The sequence below is a fragment of the Colobus angolensis genome, unplaced genomic scaffold (genome assembly GCF_000951035.1).
Source record: "Colobus angolensis palliatus isolate OR3802 unplaced genomic scaffold, Cang.pa_1.0 Scaffold53, whole genome shotgun sequence".
Classification (NCBI taxonomy): Eukaryota; Metazoa; Chordata; class Mammalia; order Primates; family Cercopithecidae; genus Colobus; species Colobus angolensis.
In genome coordinates, this window is record NW_012118821.1 from 7,862,893 (window position 1) to 7,882,109 (window position 19,217).

The window sequence follows — 19,217 nt, forward strand, 5'->3', positions numbered from 1 at the left end:
TCCTATGCATGATGCTAACATCATTCTCAAACATGGGCCATTTGTGGGCCAAAAATTCATTTGATGACTGATTTTTCTGAAATAGACAATTCTGATGATTCAGACAATTCTGATGTTAGTACTGTTTAGAAATAACTCCAAGAACCGTTTTTATATTTTATTTTCACATTGAAAATCAGTCAGATTTGCTTTAGCCTCAAAGAGTGTGTTTATGTAAAATTAAATGAGTGCTGGCAGTGAGCTACACTTTCTTTTTCCTAAATGGGGAAAGGGTTAAAAATATACATGAGAATTTAGAGAGAAGTATGAACATGAGGAGCAAATTTAAAAACAGTGCTATTTCTGGAGCTAAAATATATTTTAAATCAACACCTTATCTAATAGAATTAACAGCACATTGGGAACGCAAAATAAAAGATCAGTGAATTTAAATATGTAGGAGGAGAAAAAAAGCTAAAAAACAAACTAACAAAACACTAGTGTTCTGTATAGTAACCTCAAGCAGTAACATATGTGTATTTTGAATCCCAGAATGGGAAGGGTGGGAAAGAGGACAGAATTTTTTTTTAATGTAAGAGCTGCAAATTTTTCACATTTGATGAAAACTATAAACTCCTAGAGTCAAGATGCTCAAGGAACCCAAGTATTATAAATGAAAAAAAACCACATGAATGCACCTCGTGACCAAGCTGATAAAAATAAATAAATAAATAATGTCTTAAAAGCAGTAAGAGGGGGAAAAAGGAGACCTATTAAATACAAAGATAAGAATCAGCACAGACTTCTTACCAGGAATAATGCAAGCCAGAAGATGATGGGTTGACATCTTTAAGATATTGGAAGAAAAAAATAATCCTGTGAACCTAGAACTTTATATGTCGTGAACATAGCCTTTGAAAACCATTCCAGGCAAAACAAATCTGAGATACTTTATCACCAGAATATCTGCACTACAAAAAAAACACACACAAAAACCAAAAACCTTTCGTGAGGCTGAAAATAAAATAGCAGGTGAAAATTTGGGTTTAAACTGAGGACTGAAGAGTACTGGAAATGGTAACTAGGCAGATAAATATAAAAGATGCTTCTCCTTTGATTTTTAATTCATTTAGAAGATAATTCACTGTTAAAATTGAAAACAATCAAAAGCAATTTTGTATTAAAGTATTCACAACATATGTAGAAGTAAAATCTATGACAATAGTAGCACAAAAAGGGAAAATGGAAATACACTATTTTATGGCTCTAATATTATTTGAAGATATATAATGATTAATTAAAATTCATATTTTGTCTACTAGATTACAGGCTCTCAACTGGGGTATAACTTTTGCCCCTCCTGGGGACATTCAGCAATATCTGGAAACATTTTTGATTGTCAGGACTGGGAAGAAGTCCTACTAGCAATCTACTGGGGTAAGGTCAGGGATGCTTCTAAACATCTTCAATACACAGGATGGCCCCCTATAACTAAGAACTACCCAGTACAAAATCCCAACAGCACTACTGTTGAGGAACTGTTCTAGATCACTTGATAAGTCAATCAATCAATCACAAAAGAAGAGCAAACAAATGAACAAAAACATTAAATCTAGGAAACAGTAAGGGGATGTTTCAAGGCTTGCAATGAGGGCAGGGGTACTATCATCCCCAAGGGTTTTTTTTTTTTTTTTCCGTTATAATGGCAGTAGTGGGTCAACTGCGGGAGGAGGTAGGGCCAGCTATGCCAAACCCCAACATGCACAAGGAATGACCGGCTCAAAATGCCAGCAATGCATCCACTGAGCACACACGAGTTGCGTCGTGGCCTCAGTTTACAAATAAAAATTGGAGCTTTAAAAACCACTTGAGATTTCTAAGAACTCTGTGAGAAAGGCAATGGTTATTCTCCCTGTTGTAGAGGTAAAGAAACTGCATTTCTAAAAGGTTACATGGCTAAGTGCAGAGATAAAATTCAAACCTAGATGGTTATAATAGGCCTGGTCATTTCTTTCTGCTCAGCATCTGAATCTGTTTTACGTATTTGTACAACTCCCCACTCTGAATTTTGGTAGGAGGCCAGGCCTTTCCACTGTTGGATATGCTGATATTGATATACCAAATTGTTGCCTTCTCAGCCTTCTGTGCAACTACCATGGGAAGGTCATTGGCATAAACTATTCGAGGACACAGAAACACAATTGTAATGGTGATAATGCAGCAGTGAATGATAGTCATTTCAAAATCCATCCTAGAAATTTAAAAAATCTAACTACACAAAAACATATACACAAATGCTTATGGCAACATTATTCATAATAGTCCAGGAGTGAAAATAACCTAAATGTCCATCAACTGATAAATGGTAAAATTAAATAGGACATATTTGTACAATAGAATATTATTTCCCAATATAAAAAGGATAAAATACCAATACGTAGTAAAACGTGGAGGAATCTTGAAATCATTGTGCTAAGTGAAGGAAGTCAGTCACAAAAAGCCCCACCTATGGTGTGATTCCATTTATATAAAATGTCCAAAATAGGCAAATCCACAGAGACAGGAAGTAGGTTCGTATTGGCCCCGGGCTGAGGGAATTCAGGAGGAAGGAGGAGTGACTGCTACTGGGTACTGGATTTATTCTTGGGGAGTTGCAGACATTCTAAAATTAATTGCCATAGTGGCTGCACAGCTCTGTGGATATTCTACAGACTGAACTGTACAATTGAAAGGGGTGAAGTTTATGTTAGGTAAATTATATCTCAATAGACCTGTTATTTAAAAAAAAATCAGTTTGGAAGAAGTTTGTGGCAACAGAGCAGGCCTGTGTCTGTGGTTGACTGCAGTGCCATAGCGTCCTCACTGAATGGGAGCAGCAGTTTTTGGCCATGGTCTCAGCTCCTTCCTAGAGGTCTCCGTTCCTGTCTGTTTCCTGAACCTTGTTCTCCTGACTTCCTTGGCCTTTCTATGCACCACCGAGGACACAATGAATACATTCCCTGTCTGGTTAAACCACGCATTGTCAATTTTCTCTTGGATGTCACCAAGTACTTTGCCAGATACAGAAATTAATACCAGGCATGTTTACTGATAACAGACGCAGAGGAATAATAGAAATCAGGAATTGATATTGTGGGCTGTTTTGGTTAGGTAATAAATGTTCAAATGTTATTAAGAGAGAACTTTGGCAGCACATTAAAAAGGACCTAATGGAATTATTGATTGCAGTCATCTAGAATGAAAGGGACATTACAGCCAAGGATTCAGGAGAAACAGCAGTCACTGCCACAGACATATTAGGGAACAGGAGGAGTTCAAGTCCTCTAAGGCTGCCTGGCTTCTTTTAATGGTGCTGGTTAGTCTCACTTATGAAAAGAAAATGAAACCTTCAAACTTGTAAATCCTTAGGTCAAGACATAGACTGAGCACCAGGGACTTTCAGTAACCATGTTGAAGGAATCACTGGTCCCATGTAGCTGCAGGAATACGTGTACCAAGAACTAAATAGCTCTAATCCTGCACAGGGTTAGTTTACCATACATTAAATTTATATTAATGTCAGGTCTCTTACATGAAAGTTGGGGCATCTACTAGGAAAATATGGATGACAAGGATTGGAATGTGGCCATACAAAAGAATATAAAAAATTCAGTATGGCTTCAAGCTTTGCCCTTTCCTAATACTTTCTTGGCCAGCCAAAGCATATTCTTCTACTCATGTAATGGGACCATCCCTGCATAGATTAAAGACTCTGGGGAAACCTCACCCAAGGAAGGTCATTTACAAGGGGAAACCACTTTGTCTCACATCCCCACATCACCAGTACTTACGGTCTACAAATCTCTAGCAACAGTGAGACTGGAACATGCTGCAGGACAGGATGGCTACAAGTACAAACGGTAGCAGAGAATCTTCAGAGTTAACATAATTGCAATTCCTTGCTAATTTCTTTTGGCAATAATCTAAGAAAACTTGCCAGAATATTATCTTAGCAGCTTAGGCTATAGGCCAGTAAATATTGTCCACAGACCAAAACTGACCAGCTGCCTATTTATGTAAGCAAAGTTTTACTGGAACACAGCCATGCCCATTTGTTTATATATTGTCTACGGCTACTCTCACACTACAATGGCAGAGCTGAGTGACTGTAGCAGAGATCACATGGCCTGGAAAAACTAAAATGTTTAGTGTCCAGCTCTTTACAGAAAGTTTGCTCTCCCCTAGCTTAGACTAAGGAGAAGAAAATAATCTTGTGTTCAGCTCTTTACAGAAAGTTTGCTCTCCCCTAGCTTAGACCAAGGAGAAGAAAATAATCTTATACCAGACTGTGTTTATCACATGGCTTCGATAATCAGAATTCCAGTTTCAATGCATTATCTAGGACAAATAGAGGTAGTTTGAATTGTTTGATTAGTTGCTTTGCAAAACTTCAACATAACTGCACCCTATTAAAACAAAGCTGAGAAGCCAGAAATTTCTTAGGAAAATGACAAAGGACAAGCCAAAGACATAGGGTTGCAGGCTTGTTGGCAAAGATGTATCAAAGGCAACCTACCCACCTACCACCTGACGGCCCCCCACTATTTCCTCTGCCAAGGCTTTGAGAAAGTCATTGGTTATGGTAGCACCAACATCCTTGAAAATTACCCTAGTGGCGTTCTTTGTAGGTCTGCCCTACCCTTGCATGGGGGAACAGAGTGTGTATTATTTAGATGGTCACCAAAATCTCCCATTGTAGATGAGGCTTTCGGTATACTTGGGAACAATATGATCTCCCTTGTAAATATCAAGCAACTAGTTCTCCGGCTGCCCAGTGATGGCCCAATAAGCTGAAGGAAAAGGTGACTATACATTGATGGAAGGTAGTCACGAGTGGAGCACCATGAACACGCCTTCCCTAAAGCTGACTTGAATACTGCTCTTTGGGGTGCTTAATTTGCCATGAGCAAAGGTGAGCCATGAGCAAACATTGAACTCCTTCTTACTGAAAGGGCAGTGATTTGTCTTAACTTCAATAGATGCTTCATCTGGATAAGCACGTACTCGCCTTTTTAAAATCACTATCCATAAGTACCTGAATATTTGGTACATCGTCAAAGTTAACTGAAATTTTCTCAGTCAGTTATAGCCATTTGTAAGAATTGTTACTTCACGTCTTACTTTTGCCTAAGATCCTAAAAAGAACAAAGAGAAACTTTACTCATTTTTCAGATAGGAAACACACACATACACACACACACACACACACACACACACACACACATTCTACTTTGCAATTACCATATGGGTCCATTGGATCCTTTTATAAACCTAAAATACAGTATTACATCTTAGGGTTTTTTTTTTTTTTACATTATGAAACATTTTGGTGTTCTACCATCCTATGATTATTTCATCACTCATCAATTATTTCCAACCATGTCCCCCACAAATAAAAAACTCAAGTGATAAGAAATCAGAAGAATAATGTGATCGCCTAGAAGAATTACACAATGAAAAAAACTGTCATCTTTCAGGTGGTGTTGTCACTCCATTTCCCAAACAACTAGACCACCTTTCAAGAAGAAAGAAAATAACACTGGGGATTCCATTTTTGTAGTCTCCTAATAACTTCCATTGAACTTAGCCAATAATTCAGCATTGTTCCTTTTTGCCACAGGTGGTTGTCCAAAATCACGGAGTCTAAGATTTTACCACACTTGCAAGCTACTGAGTTGGCTCAGCACAGTTTCACGGTTGTTGGTGGAAGACATAACACTCCTATGTCTGAGATTTAAAAACCATTCCTCAGAACATAGAAAGCAGTGCAGGCTTCCTGCCTGTGTTGGTTCCCCTTGCTGCAGGGGATGCCAGGGGCGCACTGTCCTAGCAGTGCATCTGTGCCTTAGCTTCCGAGCCTCAAGCTTCGGGAAACCGTGTATTTTATAATGGGTTACAAGCACACCCATCCTTGGTCCCAGAGAGAAACATTACCTTCTTATACTGGACAGTAAAGACGAGCTGGCACATAAAGACAAATACCGCATGGTCTCACCTATATGAGGCCTCTAAAATGTCAAACTCATAGAATTAAAGAGTGAAATGTGGTTGCCAGGGGCTATAAAGACAGCCTTAGGCTAGGTGCAGTGGCTCACACCTGTAATCCTGGCACTCTGGGAGGCCGAGGCAGATGGATTGCTCAAGCTCAAGAGTTCAAGTCCAGCCTGAGAAACATAGAAAAATCCCTTCTTTATTAAAAATACAAAGAAAAAAAATTAGCCTAGCATGGTGGTATGTGCCTGTAATCCCAGCTACTTGGGAGGCTGAGGCAGGAGAATCACCTGACCCCAGGAGGTTGAGGCTGCAGTGAGCCAAGATCGTGCCACTGCACTCTAGCCTGGGTGACAAAGTGAGACCTTGCTTCAGAAAACAACAACACAAAACAACAAAAGCAACAAAACATACTTGAGACTGGGTAATTTATAAAGAAAAGAGGTTTAACTGGCTCATGGTTCTGCAGGCGGCACAGGCTTCTGCTTCTGGAGAGGCCTCAGGAAACTCACAATCATAGTGGAAGGTGAAGGGGAAGCAGGGACACTTAACATGGCTGGCAGGAGAGAGAGAGTGTGAAGGGGGAAGTGCTACATAGTTTCAAACAACTAGATCTTCCTGAGAACTCACTCATTTTCAGGAGAACAGCAACAGGGAAATCCACCCCCATGATCAGGCGCCTCCCACCAGGTCCTTCCTCCGACAATGAGGATTACAATTCAACTTAAGATTTGGGTGAGTACCCAGAGACAAACCATGTCCCTCACATAATGCCCCCAGGGATAGTTTAGGTATCATGTATTTATTCACAATGGCCAAGATAAGAAAACAGCCTAAATGTCCATTGAAAGACAGATTTGAAAAATGTGGTATATATGTGCAATGGAACATTATTTAGCCTTAAAAAGAGGGAAATTTCACCGTGCTTCTGCCCTGAGATGAATGTTCTCTATCTGCACTGTCCATACAGTATCCGCATAGGGCTGTTGAGGACATCCAATGTGGCCAGTGTGACTGAGCAACTGAATTTTGAATTGTATTGAGTTTTAAGTCATCTCAATGTAAATAGCTACATAGAGCTAGTAGCACAGCTTTAGACTCTAATGCCGTATAATCAGGACATTGATTTTATAAATGAAATCTAATGCTACAGGCTTTCAAATGGAAATAAACTATCATCACTGAGTTGCTCATTAGCAGCAAAGATGTCCTCAATCTTGATTTTGTGGCAAGAACCTGAACCATCCCACTTTGACTAAAGGACGTGTGACAGTTATCCTTTCTTTATTACAGTGTTTGTGTGCTGACATTCACTTGAAACAAACAGGTAGGCTATGTTTAGTTTCTTATAATATTTTCTACTATTTTTTTTTACCATCCTACTCTTCTTCTATAAATTCTCCCCTCTGATTTCAATATACACATATATGTTTTAAAAGTTCTGTTGGCTCAAATGGCAAGTAGTAATGGCTACTTCTCCTGGTTTCTGGAGGATTTAACACCATTCCAGTAGATCACACAGCATTTCTTCAACCAAATAATTTACTCTATGGTGAAAGATATAAAGCACTGGGTTAATGCTCATGGTATTATTCACTATGGTACGATATACTCCATGGATTTGAATGAATGACTGAAGTTGAAAACCTTGTGAGGTTGGAGAGGGTCTCTCCTAAACAAACAATATTCTCTTTCTCCCACACATGGTTGTAGGAAATGGAAAGGGGACCTTTATTATTACACTCAATGATACATTCAAAAAAAGATGGATGCCATACCCTGTTGCTCTAGGTTCTGTTGGTGTCAAGATTTTGGTCCCTGGGAGTGCAATGTTTCCACAAGAAACAGCAATAATATGACTAACGAATTTGTGGTGAGGCCAAACGCTGGAGGAACCAGGCAAAAATGAGGTTGCTGTCTTGGCTGAGTAATGGATGCAAGCTATCAATCCAAATCCCTGTCAATAGACTCCGTTTCTGCTGGGATCAGTGGGAGTTGTTTCCTGTTGCTTTAAAGAACCATGATTGAAATAATCTTCTCAAGTGAAACTCAGAGACTTTTTCACTGCCAGATGTTGACTGTCAGCCACCAGCAAATAAGAAATGGCAGTTAAAGTATTCATGCTTTTACCATCTATCCTGCATGTCTATTGAGAGCATGTCTTTTTAAAAACCTGAGCTCTACTTGTAATTTTGCCTTTTCCATATTTATTTATTTATATTTATGGTTTTATTTATATTTATTGTAAACCAGATATCCCAGTTCACATTTATCTTTCTTCCTTAAAGATATGAAATAGTTTTTCCTGCTTTACGTCTAAGTCCTTTTCTTTTGCTTGTATCTTTCAAATCAATTTCCCTAATCCATTGATTATATAAACAAAGTTTTAAATTCTCTTTGTGTCTATTGATTTTTTTTTTCAATCTTCCACCTATTGATCAAAGCATTTGGTCAACAGAATAAAGTTACAGTATCACCTGCCATATCCCACACCTGGGCACTTTTGCTTAAAGAAGAAGAAGGCAGATGTTTGTTTTTATTCTCGAAATGATTACAACCTTAAATGCTGCATTGGATATGCGCATTACCTTATGCGATAAACCTTATGAAATCATCCCTCCCTCTGTTTTCCAGGCTGTCTCTAGGGTTCCAAAGCCCAGCCAAACTGGACATTAAATTAAAATGATTTGCTATTTACACAGAGCCTTTCATTTTCTAAGCAGCAGGCTCAGTTTTTAACCTTTTATTTACCTCCATTGTAACACTCAGCACACTGCACTAGGCGCTCGCTTTTCCCTCTCATTATACTGTGCTCTCCTTCAGATGCGCAACATATGTGATGGATCAATAATGCATAAAAAAGAGAGGATAAATAAAAAGAGGGAGCAATGGAAAAAGGAAGGAAGAATTTATCATAAGAAAGTGATGGCCTCTGTTCTAGACCAGTTACATTTAAAAGCAGGTAAGAACGCTTACACTATTTTATTGTAATACTTTCATGAATACTGTTGTATCCTTCTTTCAAACAGCACTTATCTAAAAGCAACTGGGCAAATATTACGAGAATATTGGTTGAAGGGTATTCATATTATTAGCAATGATGTCATTCTAGCCTTGATTTCTCTAAAGAGCATGGGTCAAGAATGTGCCATAGATGGCCACTACTAGTGCCTAATGAATTTCATTGTCCCCAGAAGGCAGGTCTGGCTGAGACCCACAGGGGCACCTTCACCGTGTTCTCAGGTGTGATCCTTCTAGCAGGACTGCTGTGAAATCTCAAGCCCCGTGGAATCATCTGGAGATTCCTGGGTTGAATCGCAAGTTCCCAGTGTGTGGTGAATGCTTAAGAGTCAATAGTCACCATTCTGGAAAAACACTGACTTTTTGCTTCATTCGTTCACCCAGCCAGTAACTAAGTGACTAGTATATGCCAGGCACTGTAGAGTACTGAATAGAAGATCCAAAACCTCTGACTTCCTCAAGTTTCTCACAGCTTGCATTCTATGGAAAAAGATAACCAATAAGCAAAATGTAAATCAAATATACATAATATTAGATGCTGATTATTTCACAAACAAAAATAAAGCAAGAAAGAAAGTCAAGGAGTGTGTGAGTTTGTGATAAGGAGAAGTATAAACAAACAAACAAAGTAGTGAGAAGGGATACTATGTTTCTGTTGTACTCATGTAGATGATACACTGTACATATCATACAAATATATATATATGATGACTATATATGCTATATGATTAAGTGTAATATATGTGATATGTAGGGTATATTATATACAGTATATAAATATGCATGCATACTTTCATGTTATAGATGAAAAATATATACATAATATACTGTATATTGTCATATATGATAATATATACTATATATTACATATGTGCATATATACATGTATATATAGTCCATATATAGTATATATACATATACAGTATATGTCATATATATGACCATATATACTTGTATATATATTTTATATCCCCTTTTTATATATTTACAAATATATACATGTATATATTGTCATATATATAATATATACTATATATGATACCATACTGCATATGATATATATACTATATGATACATACACTATATATGATGAGATTATATATAATATACATGAAGATGACATACATATGAGGTATATGTGAGTTATATATATAGAATATACAATATGTATTATTTATATATTATACATCTGGAATACAATAAACACAATGATGTCCAGGCTAGGTTCTCAAAGATTCTTAGTCGAATGGGGGTAATGACATGTACAGTCGAGCAGGTCCTAGTGTGCAAATCACACTAAGAGTTGGCCAGGGCGTAAGGGAACCAAGAAGCAGGCCCCTAGTAACCTCCACAGGCTCTGCGTCCTCAAGGGCGGCAGAGATTCATGTAAACTATGCATAGAGACTCAGGAGTTTCTGAGTTATTCTGGAGCAGTGTTTTCTAGACTTCAGGTCCTGATCCAGGGGGTGATGAAACCAATTTTCCGAATTGTGACCAGACTTCCTTAGCAATGAAATAAAATAAAGTACAATAGAAGAAAGGAGAGTGAAAGAGAAAATGCCAGAGTGCAGTGCAAGATTGTGTGTGTGTGTGTGTGAGAGAGAAGGAGAGAGAGAGAAATATTGGTTTGTATTTGTGGACAGTAGGTTAAAATGTAAATGTAAAATGTGTCCTAGTCTGGATCTGGCAAAATGACTTTATAATCCAATGTTCTAGAACACATGGAGGCTAACTCCAAACCTAAACAATGACAGCGAGGCAGTCAGAGCCCTGGAGAGAGATGCACTCTTCAACATTGCCTGTTGCTGAAGATTCAGAACTAGCAGCAAAACCAAAACAAAAAGATCAAGCTGGAGTAACGTGGGAAGGATGCCTCCTCCCTGTCCCTCTCCTCCCTATCAGCTTCTCCAGGGTCCCTTCCAGGAGTGAAGCGGACTGGGCACACAGCCTGAGCTCCACCCCAGGAGCCTGGCAGTGCTGAGAGGAGAGTGTGTCCACACCCCAGGGGAGGAGCCTTTTGCACTGGGGACAATACATTTGGGACACTTATCTATCAGCGCGAAGTTTAGGTAACCCAGCTAGGAACAGCTTTAAAAGTAAAAAGTTATCTATTATGACATCCAAGGGGATTGCATCAATTAATTCATTAAATCTGTTGGCGCTCCTGGAAGTTTGGAGACTCTGTGTACAGTGGAGAAAACTCTGGACACGAGTTTCTTAACCTGGTTTTGAACTTTATTCCCCCCTTTGGAGATCTGGTGTGTCTGGGCCAACTACTCAAACTCTCTGGGCCACATTGGTTTTATCTTGTAACGTGGGCAGTAATAACTACTTCCTAAGAGCTTTATAGGAAGATTCTTTTAAAAATAGTGTCTATAAAGCTCCTGGTCCAGTGTCTGGCAATCAGTAGGTATAATAATTCAAGTCCTGATGGCCTGACTGAGTTATTAGGGCATATTATCTTACCAAAATAGTTGTTAGAATCTTACAAGAACTCAGAATCAAGGTTAAAAAGGAACAAGAAACACCAACCGTTCAGGACAAAGACTCTCCATATTATATAACTTTAAGGTGACATTGTAACGAGAACTTCTCAGCTGGAGTGAATTGATTTGAACAATTCAAGTCCACCAGGCAAATCAGCCCAGGACAGCTTACCACGCTGGCCGAGTTAATTTTTTTTCACATAGTTTTTGAACGGCTGTGATGTTAAGAGGAGACCAAAGGCTGTGAGGTGAGTAAAACCTACCCGATCTCACTGTGAATATTGTATGCTGAGGGAATTGTCTTTCTTGTTGCCGGGGTTGAAGCAGCATGGTGTATTTAGGTCACATTCAGGGAGCTGCATTTCCCCTGCTGCGGTCATTGTCACTAGAAGTTGGCATATGCACATCTCAGCGAGGACAGTCCCTGTCATCCTAACACACGATTCAGATACTCATCCCTGCACTGAGTACTGACCAAAATACTTCTGTGTCTGTTACCCCATTTAAACTTCACAATTCGTCTTGCTGTGGGCCAGATTCTGCGTTAGCTACCCAGAGGGTCACTGGAGTTTTGCCTCATTTACAGCTGGAGAAAATAGAATTCAGTGAATGTCAAGGGACTTGCCCAGGGACACACAGCGTGTAACTGAAAGATCAGGATATGTGCATCTGTGCCCTGATTTCAGGCTCAGAGCTCTCGGGTGTCATTCTTACATACCCAGACACAAAATAAAGGCCAGACATTCTTCTGGATTTCTCCTCTTTTTCCTACAACTTGACAAAATAATATGTTCCCCAGCAAAATGATAATACTTGATATTTCCTGGAAACATTATGCTATGTTGTTGTCTCATTTTTTCTTTCCTGATTCAGTCCCTTTTTAGGAAATGTTTTTATATTCATCTTCTCCATGTGAGTTGCTCCTCCTCCTTTTCTCTTTCAAGACCCAGATCGGAAGCCTCCTCCTCCAGGAAGCCTTTCTTGATCCTTCCAATTGTCCAGGTGCTCTTTCTTGGTGCTCACAGAGAACCTAACATTTCTCTCCCATCTTTTAAGAGATTATGTTGTCATATTTCTATTTTGCCACCTGCTTTCTCCATTACACAGTCACCTAATTGAAGACTGGCCCCAAATCTTATTTATCTTGGTGTCCTATTGGCTAACAACCATGCCTAGCACATAATAAGTATTGAGAAAATGATTGTTGATTAAATGAATGAAGGTAATTTATATTCATCAGTCTGTGAACATATTTAATATAGAAGTCAACTAAGATCAAATTATTAGAGGTACATTAAAAATGCAAAAGTAAGAGAAATAGTGTTTATTGGTTCAATATTTCATATCAGCTTGAACTAGAAGAACACTGAGATTTGTTCTGAATCAGAAAGTCTATGGTTCTGTGATTTTCATCAGGGGGCAGTGCTATGGTTTGAAAGCATGTTCCCTCCAAAATTCATGTTGAAACTTCATCCCCACTGTAATAATAAGAGGTAAGGCCTTCTGGGAAGGACTAAATCATGAGAACTCCACCCTCATAAATAAGATAATACCATAAAAGAGGCTTCAGAGACAGTTCACCTATCTTGCTCTTCTGCTCTTCCAACAGGCCACACAAGGACATGACACTCCTCCCGGCTGAGGAGGCAGAAACCAGGTGCCATCCTGTAGGCAGAGAACAGGCACTTTCTAGGTACAGGACCTGCAAGCACCCTGAACTTGGAATTCCCAGCCTCCAGAACTGTGAGAAATAAATTTCTGTTATTTATAAATTGCCAGTTTCAGGTATTTTGTTATATAAGCACAAATGGACAAAAACAGGAAGGATTTTCTTCCGTGTTATTATGTGGTGGAATTGAATTTCTCATCATTTTCAACGGAACTGAAGATTCTGCCTTGTTATTTGATGGAGTTGGCCAGAATATTATGAATTATGGAAAAACAGGGCAAGATAATATATTTTTCTGTTGTATAAAAAATGCTAGCATCTACAGTATACACTTCTGAAGTTACATTTTGGGAGTTTTGTAATTTTTACTTTTATAAGAAAACATCACATGAGATAAATGGTTCATATAACATGTATTATTTAAGAAAACCACTGCCAGGCATGGTGGCTCATGCCTGTAATCTCAGAACTTTGGGAGGCCAAGTTACATGGATCACTTGAGGTCAGGAGTTGGAGATGAGCCTGACCAACATGGTGAAACCCCATCTCTACTAAAAATACAAAATTAGCCAGGTGTGGTGGCACATGTCTATAATCCCAGTTACTTGGGAGGCCAAGAAAGAAGAATCGCTTGAACCCGGGAGGCAGAGGTTGCAGTGAGTCAAGATCGCATCATTGCACTCCAGCTTGAGCAATATGAGTAAAACTCTGTCTCAAAAAAAAAGGAAGAAGAAAAAGAACACTAAATCTCCAAAGTTTGAGAAATACCCAGCATGGAGCTTGAGAAATGAAATAAGACGAATAATTTGGAAGCATCCTAGTGCTACTCCCCAATTGCAAACTCCAGCTTCCCCTCAGAGAAAGATTGACACATCATCAATTGCAAATTTAAATTTCTTGCTTTCCTTCAAAATTTTACTGTCTGCCATCCTTCTATCTCCCCAATTGATCTATTGTTAAATTTTGCATTTTCCTCAATTGACTGTACTACTTGTATTACTCTGCAACTTACCTCGTTTACACAACATGGTGTGTTTGAGCTTCATCCACACTGATATGCCCAGCTGGGTTTCTTCAGTTTTCCTGACATGTAGTTTTCCTGTTTGGCCATGGCGTCACAATGCATTCATGCAATAGTCCATCAAATATTTCCATTAATGCTTCCATGAACATCCTTGTTCATGTTTCCTTGGCACGTGTGTAAAAATTCCCAGGATAGGGTGTGAGGGGAGGAATTATGAACCTCTACTTTACCAGGCAGTTCACTGCAGCCTTTGCAGTGTGATCATGCTATACCCATAGCAGGTAAGAGAACTCCCATTGTTACATAACCTCCCAGACATTTGGTATCTGAATTTATTTTTGCACTCTGGTGGTTTCAGTGTGGTTTTAATTTGCACATCATCATTGATAGGTGAGGGTGAGCTCCCTGCTGTGTGGATGGAACAGGAATGAGACCCTGTCATGTTAGTGGCCGTGGGCTGGGGTCCCCTGTGTCTTCTCACATTCACTTTCATTGGTGGGAAGATGTGAATGAGAATGATCCCCCACGTTATGAGGTTATTGTGAAAAGCAAATGCAAGATCACATGTAAAGCACATAGAGTACAGTAGGTGCTTGAAAGGTAGCCGTCACTGTTTCTGGTGGCTGTAATATTCTGTCACCTCTCTCACCTTTTACCCCATTCTCCTAACTCAGGACCAGCCTGCCTGATGGACTGCAGTTAGATATCCAGTAGATACCCAGGATATATGTTTCAACGTTGAACATCTACCCACTGATGAAGGAACTTTCACCAGTTATAGCTTCATCAGCTCAGCTGCAAACTGGGAACCTTTTAAGAGAGGACCCTCCTTGGCAGAGGAAGGATTAAGTTGCTATCCATTTCTCACCTAATTCTCGGGGCACAGATCCAAAATAAAGGTCAGGGTGGGAAATGACCTTCACTCAGGAGGAGGTGGTGCACCGTGCTTTCACTGACCTGCTTACAGGCGAGGTTACTTTGTGCGGTAAGCCAGGGAAGATGGAGAAAGGCTGGGCCATGGCCAAGCAGCATGGAAGCTTTTCTCAGGTGGTTAGGACCTGGTGCATTAAACTCAGGGGCAGACAGAGTTGGATGGAGGGGCAGATACTGAGTCCACACAGCAGGGCAGCAGGAGACATCAAATTCCTCCAGAGTCCAGTTTAAGAATCTGACTCCATGGGAAACTGCCAAGGTCAGCAGAGACTGACCAAGGTAAGGCTAAAAGTTGGTGAGGAAATGATGTCTGCATCCCAGCTATGTGTCAATTACCTTCCTAAGCCCTGGGAAGATAAAAACTATCTTGGTCCCCACCTCCTGGGACTTAGAATTTAACAGTTTAATTAAATGCAAAGCAAACAATGGCAAAAAATATAGCCCACATTTACAACCACGTGGTGTGATAAAATAAATGTGGAGGATTCCATAAGGAGAGAGAAGAGATACATGATCTGGGGAAGCACTTTCTAAGAACGGGCAGGAAGAAGTCACATGTCATGGGACACAGAAGGAAGCAGCCAGTGGACACCAGTCAAGGGAATGAAAACAGTCAAGTGTCAGTTAGAGGGAGCTCACATTCCCAGAGCCTGGGAGGTTGCAGAGGCCGGATCACAGGGAGCCTTGCAGGCAGCTCAAAACAGCTTGGATGTTTGGCCGGGTGCAGTGGCTCATGCCTGTAATCTCAGCATTTTGGGAGGCCAAGGTGGGCAGCTTACCTGAGGTCAAGAGTTTGAGATCAGCTTGGCCAACATGGCAAAACTCCATCTCTACTAAAAATACAAAAATTAGTCAGGCGTGGCTGTGCACACCTGTAGTCCCAGCTACTGGGAAGGCTGAGGCAGGAGGATTGCTTGAACCTGGGAGGTAGAGGTTGCAGTGAGCTGAGATCATGCCACCGCAGTCCAGCCTGGGTGACAGAAAAGACTGTCTCAAAAAAACACACCAAAAAAACAGAAAAGCTACAACAACAATTTAAAAAACAGCTTGGACTTTGTTCCAAGAGAGACGGAAAAACAAGGAGCTTTTGAATAGAAAAGGCTCATGACATGGCTTGTGTGCTTAGGAGAATCCCAGAACCCAAGTGCGAAGAGTAGATTGGTGAGAGGCAGGGATGAGTGCAAGGAGATCCTGTGAAAGACTTCTGTAGCAGTACAAGGGGTACCTGACGGTAGCTTGAGCAATGATATAAACATATGGTAAAAGCTCCATGTTAAAATGTCACATAGTCCAGAAAAGGTATGAATACGGACCATATTCTACTGCTACTTAAGCATTAGATTATTCTCGTATTATAAACTTTTCTTTTTTTTTCTTGAGACGGAGTCTCACTCTGTCACCCAGGCTGGATTGCGGTGGTGTGATCTCAGCCTACTGCAACCTCCGCTTCTCGGGTTCTATCTCAGCCTCCTGAGTAGCTGGGGCTACAGGCACCTGCCACCAAGCCCGGCTAATTTTTGTACTTTTAGTCGAAATGGGATTTCACCATATTGGTCTGGCTGGTCTGGAATTCCTGACCTCAGGTGATCCACCTGCCTTGGCCTCCCAAAGCGCTGGGATTACAGGTATAAGCCACTGCGCCCGGCCAGTATTATAAACTTTTAAGATGAGGAGACTTAAATGACTCATGTTTGTGAGTTATAATCAAATCTTCTTATGTGTGTATATATGAGAAAAAATTGAGGAAAGCAGGCTAATGGAGGAGAGGGCATTAGCCTGCCATGGACGAGCACAGGCTTTCAGTGCTGACTGCTACTCGTTTTCTACGTAACTTGAAGTACGGATTTATGCTGTGGCCCTGGTTCTTCTTGTTTGAAATGTTGGCATTTGATTGCATTTTTTTCAGGTTTCTTCCAAATAAAATTTAAATATAGGTTTAGAAACACTAATTGTATTTGTTTCAATGTAATATAGCATTGAGGGAGGTGCTTTTGTTTTCCATTCAAAATTATTCAGTACTATTCTAAGATCACAAGAGCACTTATGAGTTTTTTTAAATTGTAAAATCTGAGCAAAATGCAAAAAGTATATCATTATATGAGACAGTATAAGAGAATATTTCAAGCTCAGAATTGTACTAATAATATAAGCTATGATCAAAATATTTCTCTGTGTTTGGTACTATTATTCATAACTGGACACCCACAATGTCTTTAGTCCCAGACCCCAACAGTCAGCATCCAAGCATAAGGGTAGAGGACCCTGACTTTGCAACAGAATTTCACAGGATTTTTACGCACACGGTCCCTTGTCACTCCTGTATCAGTCTCCCGTGATAATGGAGCAGATGCTACTACTCCTACTTTGTAGAGAAGCCAGTTGATGGTCAGCAGCAAATGAGGTTATTTGCCTTGCTCAAGGCTAGGGAGATGAGAAGTGGTAGAGAAAGGCATTGGTTCTGAACCCAGGGTCCTTTGCAGAGATCCTATGACTTTAATGATTCCACTGGCAGAAAAGGTCTTCAAACTCATCCTCAGAAGAATGAACCTCACTCGTGCATATGCACATACATACATGCCCCAAAATTTGACAAGAAATGCAGGCAATGATTAGTCTTGTTTTAGTTGAGAAAGTCAGAATGGTTAGGTGACTCCAGCAGATGAGTCCTTTGGAGAGGAATCTTCTGGAACTCAACTTGAACTAACAACATCTTCTCATTGTCCCTGTCACTGGCCTGGGTATATAAGACATTTGTAGCACCTCTATGTTCAGAAGGTTCCACATAAGACATCAACCATTCCAGATTCTAGACATTTGGCTTTTCTTGACCGCTTGTAGTAACATTTCACTTGACTGCAGATGCTGGCAGGGAAAGCCTACCATCAAATAATTATTCGGTAGAGGACAAGTGGATTGAGGAAGACAGAGCAGGGTCCTTTGAGAGGAGCTGGAGCAGAGATGCGGATGGAGCTGGGATGCAGAAGCAAGAGATGAGATGGGTGAGGGGACAAGCTTCAGGGTGGCAGAACGAGTTTACATGAGAAGGCGTTGATTGGAAAGGACTGTAACTGGAATAGCAGCTGAGCAGTGACAGAAAATGGGAAGAATGTTAGCTGCTGGTGGGCAAAGATGGGTTCTTGCAGGAATTAGAGAAGTACTGGTCTCCGTGAATAATGAACAATAAAGACAGAAGAGCATAAAGTTGGAAAGAATTACACTGACTGAATCTTACCGACTCAATAAATAAAACATCTGCATATCCTGCCCTCCCTTTCAGATTGCTCTGAGGATAAAATGATCTAATATATATAAATAGACTTTACCTGCTATAACATATCATGTGGCTATAAAGTATTATATGCTTGAATTTCCTATAAACTACTTGGTTTCTTCCCCATTTATTAAATTACACTATCACCAAAGGTGTTATGGACACCTTCCATTTGCGGTGGAAACTCAGTGCAATCCCACTGCTGGCTCTAGAGGGAAGGCTGTGCTTATGTGAAGGACTAAGGCCCAGGAAAGAGCTCTTCCAAGGAAAGAGTGGGTTGAGTTGCCTAAGCTGGGTGTGAGGAAAACGCCCCAACGAGGAAGACAGGAGCAATTCTGAGTAAAACTCTCTTATTGTCCTCAGGGCCGTATTTCATAAACTCATATCTGAGTCCTTGGAAAAGCAACTGGATGTTAAAAACAAAAAGACCCGCTTGAGTAAAACCTCTGTGATACGGGATTAAGACACTGAGGGCACAAGGCAGGCCTGCTTGGTGGACTGTGTAGTGGGGCAAGAAAAGGTGGTGCCCAGGAGTGGGTCACACGCGGAGCTTGCAGCTGCTTGAGTGGTGGGCCAGCCAAAACTTGGGAGGGAGAGGAAGAAGAGCGTAGAGGTCAGAGGGCATAAGCATGGAGGCAGCCTCAGCAGCTTCCGCAGTAACATAGGGATACCTTCGTTCAGCTGGGACAGTGGCTCTGCATCCCGCGGAGGAGGAATGGGAGGGGTGCCCTGTAAAGACCCAGCTGTCTGGGTCAGTGCATGCGGGGGATCCACATGGAGACTCTCAGGATTTGTTGAGGACAA